The sequence below is a fragment of the Athene noctua genome, chromosome 12 (assembly GCF_965140245.1).
Source record: "Athene noctua chromosome 12, bAthNoc1.hap1.1, whole genome shotgun sequence".
NCBI classification, from domain to species: Eukaryota; Metazoa; Chordata; class Aves; order Strigiformes; family Strigidae; genus Athene; species Athene noctua.
The window spans coordinates 17,524,523-17,531,185 of record NC_134048.1 but is presented as its reverse complement, the minus strand read 5'-3'; positions in this window follow the sequence as shown (position 1 = coordinate 17,531,185).

Below are 6,663 nucleotides of genomic sequence, written 5' to 3'. Positions count from 1 at the left end.
CACGTCCTTTACAGTTCAAACTGCAGTATGTTATAGAGTTATTTTTGCAGTTTTAGGTATTAATTTCATCCCTGCTTCTGCCAGTCCTGAAGTAGATGGATGCCATTTTTGTCAGAAGTGCAAAAGGTGCCTGTATGCCCTGGTGTTAAGAAAGATGTTGAATGCTCTCTGCTGCTTCTGAAAGAAGGTGAAACAACATAAAAAAAGTGGGTAATTTCAATCAGAGACCCTGTAAGATTGTACTGCACAAAGCAGTATTATTTCTATAATGTGTGGTGTTAAACATCTGAATGAAAACAGCAGTTTTGAGTCTACACCAGATCTTCAGGAGCTCTTGGTAATACAAAAGAGCTGCTTAGGTAGTTTGCTTATCTGTGTCAGGGTTCATTGTTTCCGTGTTTTCTTGATTTATTAATATAATTGCTGTGCATATGCAATATATCTCTCTTGGCCTTTCCTTGCTTTAAAGCTAGAACAAAGCTGCCCTTGCTCAGAGGGCAGATAGGTATTACTTGTTTCAGAACAGTAATTTTTCGCCTCTTACTTGCTAAACTTAGTGGTTGAGCCAGGTTGTACTAAATGTCAGTGGAGTTTTGGTTTCTGTTCTATTTTATCTGCATCTTCAGAGTTGTTATGCTATTTGTCTCTTCCCTCCTTACAAATGTTTCTGCCATTGACTTGCTTACAGTCTGTTCCTGAAGACTTAAATATCTTAGTGAATTGGAGGGGAGTGAGTTGTGACAACAATAGCTGTGGTATGCTCTCACAGCCAGCATACTGGAAATACATACTGCTTCCTCTTGTGGTGGTAACTGGTATTTTTAAAAAAAAAAAAAAAATTTCTGCGTTTTTCTTATCAGGAATGACTGTGAGGTAAAGGTATGCAATGGAAGTCTTTCACTGAACTGTGTCCTTGTTCATGATATATTTTTCCATCTCATTTGTCGGGTTCCTATTGTTCTTGATGTTAAATCCAAGACTGCAGTAACAGGTTGCACTTCAGACTTATCAAAGTGCTATTTATTAATAGAAGCTTTTATAGCTCTTAACCAAATCTGCAAAAGCATCCATAAACCTGAAACACCATTTTTGTAGTGGGAGTTGGACAGTTCTGACTGGTTTGAAAGAGAGAGCTGAGGAATGTCGGTGAAGAATTTAAGAGGCTATAAGGTGAAGTGTATGCTTGTTCTCATCTATGAATCGTACTCTCAATATGTTGACCCAGAAAGTGATGTTCTTGTCCAAGATGATGGGCAAAATAAAATATTTACATAAAATTTTCCTGGAATGTTTTGTAACAAAATACTTGTCAAAAGCAATTTATATTGACAACATCATGACAAAATGTAGAGTGACTTAATATTTGCATTTTGATGGTTCTGTGACAAGCTAATAACAGTATATGGAAAAGACCTACTGTAGAATGTTGTCACATTGGCTTTTTTGTTTAAACTTTTTAGTAAGCATCAAGCCCTTCTGGTTTCTGTGCTGCTGTGCTGTTAAAACCTCAATGTGTAAGGTCTTCAGTGCTTTGCATGCGACTAGTGGTGAAGATGACTATGAAGAAGTCATGATTCAGTTTGCCTCAGCGAGCTGCCTTGAACTCAAATAGCTACAAGGTGGCTAACCTCTAATAACCAAGGTAGCCTGACTCTTCCAGGAAGGAAAATGCTGCAGGGCTGTCTCAAATGGGTAAGATGCTGTGTGTCTCCTTGCTAGCACCTCCACTTTAATCTAGACAATGAGGTGTTTGCTGAAGTGCTCTCCATGTCCCAGTGCTCTGTGAGGAGCAGGAAGTGGAGAGAAGTTGGTCAAATCTGTCACAGGCTGCTTTTGCACCCACGCAAGCCACATGGACAGTGTCAGCAGCAACCTTAATGATCCTTAGAACTTCATGATCTGCCTTTCTTGAAAGCGCAGGGGTTTCATGTATGACTGGTGTGATCTGGCCTCATAGTGTATAAATAAGACTTTCATTTACAGTAGTATTTCACATCACCTGAACCAGAACTGGAAGCTGGGCTGCCTTTGCTGTATTTTTGGTTAAAGGCATTGCACGTTTAACCAGGCTTCGTTATGCCCTTTTGTGCAGGAGAAACTCCTGGAGTATTCAAGTACCAGCACACTTGCATGAGGCTGTTGTATAAAGCTGAACTGAAATTTTTGTGTTCGAGACTGTAGGTAGTTTGTTCTGTGATTGAGGATACAGGCAGGGAACACTTGCTGTCTCTGCAGGGCCCTGTTTACAGGTTCTTTTATTTTTTTAATTTGCTCAGAACTGAAGCTCTAGTGTTCCTGGGTGTACACTAGCTACATAGAGGCAAGTGTGAGGTGCTGAGCACGCTACTGGAATTGGGGCTTTGCAGAAGGGATTTACTTCTGGATTAAGAAATGACCTGTGTACAACACGCTGTGTGTAACAGTGACCTCTGACTTGAATCTGAATGAGAAATTCATCAGTGCCACATGGAAGGGGTGTCCCTTAGACCTGGGAGTCTGCTTTCCTTGGTGAAAAGGATGGTTCTGGGTGCAAGTATGAAGATTTGGAGTTGTGATCTCTGCAGCTGCTGATTCTGCACATCTCGAAAGGACATTTTTTAACAAAATGTGTGGGGTTTTTTAACTGTTTCTCTTTACATGCTGCTGCCTGGGGCTAAGAGCACATGGCACGCTAGCAGTTTCCTTAAGTTGCGCACGTTGTAGCAGGAAATAATTATCTTGATGATTATTTCATTTCCCAGCACTACCATTCTTACCCTGGCTGGTAACTTGAGAAACTGCTCTCCTAAGATCCTGATAATCTCGTTTGTGTGTTGTGTGGAGGATGGTATGAGGAGGTTTGTTAATAGTTTATCTGGTTATGAGATGTGAAACAATTGAGTAAAATGTTTTTGAACTCCATCATTCCTTAAAGGCAGCAGATTTTAGAGTAATGCTGTGTTCTCAGAATAGATTTGAAGGGCAGGATATTGCCCTTCCGTTTTCTGTCACAAAATGCTGCTTGCCAAGCCAAGTGGGATCTGCTGTTCTGCTGATGATACTTCAAACTTGACAAAGCACCTGACTGTGGAAGGACAAATACTTTATCATGTCCATCTTTGAGATTCAGCATGAGAGGCAGTTCTTTAACGTTCTGAAATGTCATTTTTAGGTGTCTGCACCGAGGTCAGTTGATTTACTGAAGAATTTTAGGCTATGTATAAATAATGCCATGCCCTAGCTTGCAAGATGGTCCATGAGATACCATTTTTTCCTTTATATGGACTCTAGGACCAAACAGCTAAGCTTGCCGGAACCCGTTTTAAGTTGCATGAGAATTTAAGGCATAGTTTGGCTCTGTTGAAAGTACCACTGTTCATTTGTGTCTGACTTTCAAATTCAGGATACTGTAAAGACAACACAAACAGAACTTGCTGTTTGGGTACCTGTCCTTGCTGTGTGAAAGACCAGATGTCCCTCTTGTGGAAAACTTGCTTGTGCTGCCTGGAGTTAGTCTTGAATCCATGGAAGGGAAGGCTAATTGTAAACTGTGTTAGCCTTGCGAGAGCCTGAAACAGTAAGGAGCAGTTCAGGAGTCTGAATGCTATAGCTGATACTGCTGTGGTTGTAGGAATTCCTTTGTGGGGTGGAGCTCAGGAGGTCACAGATGGGAGAGGTTATTCTTCAGAATAAAAGGTTTAACAGTAAAACTGGTTTTTTACCTTATTTTCATGAAATGTTGTGTTAGCTCAAATGCACCAGCAGTGTAGGCTGCAGCATGGAACCTCTGGCACTAAAAATCCATGGAGAGAATTTCAGAAAAATCTTTTATTTTTTTTTTTATTGGAATCAGCATGAATGTATGATTCAATAAATATATTTTATATACATATAACAGCAGAAACTTTACATTCCATCTTCAAACTGCTGAAATAGAACTTCTGTTTTCTAAAATTTTTTACAAGCCAGAAAAATAATCTGCCACTGTTTCTGTGTGGTCATGCAAATCGTATAACTTACAGGTTTATTTTCATAATGATGTAAAAATGCTGCTTTTAAGGAAGCAGTTGCTTTGCACTCTGACCAATGTAGCAAAATATCCTTAAAAGGAGTGTAAGGCCATACCAACTTTTTATATATATGTATCTATAATAAATTCATATAGAAAAAAATAGGGGGTCCCTTTTTAAGTTGGGTAGGGAGAAGACATAAGCACTTCATGATTAAGCTAGTTTATTCTTTTTGAAGAATTTTAGATCCTAAGTTTTAAGCGTAGGTACACTTTATATTCTGTATCTCTCTAGTCCCTCCTCTGTTCTTTAGGGGAGATTAGTGTGAAAATTAATAAGCATTGAGACTTCCCATTATTTTCTTTCAGACTTGTGTTAACGAACCAGTAGAGGTGCTCAGAGAGCACTTCACTCCTTAACTCTAGTGATTAATCCTTACTCTGGGAATACTTTTTTGATTATCTCCTGTGAAATGTTGATATTTTAGCACCTACCTTGCAAGGAAGAAAACTAAAACTGCTGAACAGGAACTATTTCAATGCTTGTTTTAAAGAAGCTTATTTGAGGTTAGGTGAGGTTTGTCCTCTTAACAGCAGCTGCCTCTCCCTATATTTAAAAGAGTTGGTTAAACTGGGGCAGGTTTTAATGCTGCTGCTTCCTTCTGAGGTCTCCATAAGACTGAAGAAAGAAAAGAAAACAATCTGACCTTGTTGCCAGTCCTTTCCTGATTATGACCAAGCTTGGAAAATATGTATCCTGACTTTTAACAAGCAAACACACAAAATTGCAAAAGTAGTTCAACTCTGGATTTAGTATTTACAAAAGATACTGAAAATGGGCTCTGTTGGATGGGTGTGTCAAGAGTGTAATCCTCAGTGGTCTGTCCTGCCCCTTTGTGAGAGGGTCTGTACCCCAGCTGAGATCTTGATCTATGGTGGCAAACCCTCTGTTTTTACTCTGAGCTCCACTGGAGAGTGGAGGGTGACTGATATTGCCCTCTCCGGGGGGGACAGTGACTGCTGGCGGAGGGATGGGGCAGCCATAACACGTTACACTGCGGCTGCTAATCCCAGCCCAGCTCCTTTGTCGGAGCCCTTGGCTCTCCCTGGTATAAACAGCGTCAAGGCGCTGCTTGTATTTTGGAACAAATGAGCTTTAGTAAGTCAAGCTTTGGAAACAAAGATTTTCTTCATACAAATGGCTTACAGATGGGAGAGAAACAGAAAAATAGAACAAAACAATGCCACTACTTAATAGTTTTTTTTTCCAAAGTTTTTGCGAGGCATTCTTCCTAGATACCAGATTTTGGGGGGGGGGGGGGGTGTTTGACCAGTGAGGTGGATAATTCTGGGAAACGGAGACAATGTTTATCAAGGACACAAGGAAAATCTAGGTGCTGAACTGTTCCCACTTCTGTTTTGTATGTTTTCAATTAGAAAGTATTCCTGCTTTGTGTGCGTGTGTATCTCCCCTCCAAAGTAAAATCAAATGTGCAGTGTTGTCCAGAAGAGAAATATGTTGTGTTTTTATTTTTCTTCTAAAGATAAATTCATTTACAAAACAATGTAAATGGGTGTGCGTTTATAGTTGAAAGGGAGGAATTCCTGTGTCCTCCCCTCCTTTTTTATATCACTTAAGTGTTTCATTACTCCTCATCTTAGTTTTAATATAATAAGCATGATATGCTGTACACTGTGGTTGGATGTGAGTAGACAACACAGTCCATAAAATATCACTGTCCACAATGATGTTAGCCTGCTTATGGCTGTTGTTTGATCTCGGGCGGGTGGTTACAAACAGCTGCTTGGGACGGGCTTGTGCATCTTCAGGAATTCAAAGGCTGCTTCCAGAATGGTGTTCACCAATGCTGCAGGGATGGTAAAGTGTGATGAAATGCGCTGTGACCTTTGCATGTCAGGCCATTTTTTGGGTGAAGTCCTTAGTGTGTTGCTTCATCTCTACATCTCGCTATAGATCTCTTAATTCACTGAAGTTTTTACTGTATCTCAAATGCATGTGTGAATAGCTTTTTAGCACAGTTGCCTTCTATTTCAGTTCTTTTGAAACAAACAGTCGTCTCTTTTCTGCAGCTCGGTAAATCCATGAAAGAAGAGGTGAGCTCTGGCTATGATTAGTGCTGTCAGTATGTCGTGACCAGACTCAGGAACCACAAACTTATCTTTTTGCCCATGAATTCCATTTCACAGTAGGCTTGAGATGCTCCAGGCGGTGCATTTTTCAGGATAATTAATTCCACACGCATGTTGTGAGTCAAGTCACTTGGCCTTTGTGCCTTAATGTCTGTGTCTGTCACCTCGTACGCCTCTGGAGTTGGCCTCTGTCTCCTGACCTACTGCACCAGTCGCAGGGAGTGCAGCACTGATTGTACAGCGAGATGCTCTGGCGTTGCAGTGAGCAGCAAAACGGAGCTCAAAGGCAGAGTTCAGGCACAACAGATCACTCTTCCCAGCAAGGAGAAAGTGGGTTACATACCTGTCTCCAGTTTTCACATAACACCATTTTAGACCTTAATGTTTATTTCCCAAACATTCCAATTTGGATACTCTCAAAGCTGACAGATCCCCAAATTAACCTGCTGTCTTGACCTGATCTAAGGAGGGATGTATCAATCATGGATTTGAAATGCATGTGTCTTTCAACTGACCTGTCAAGT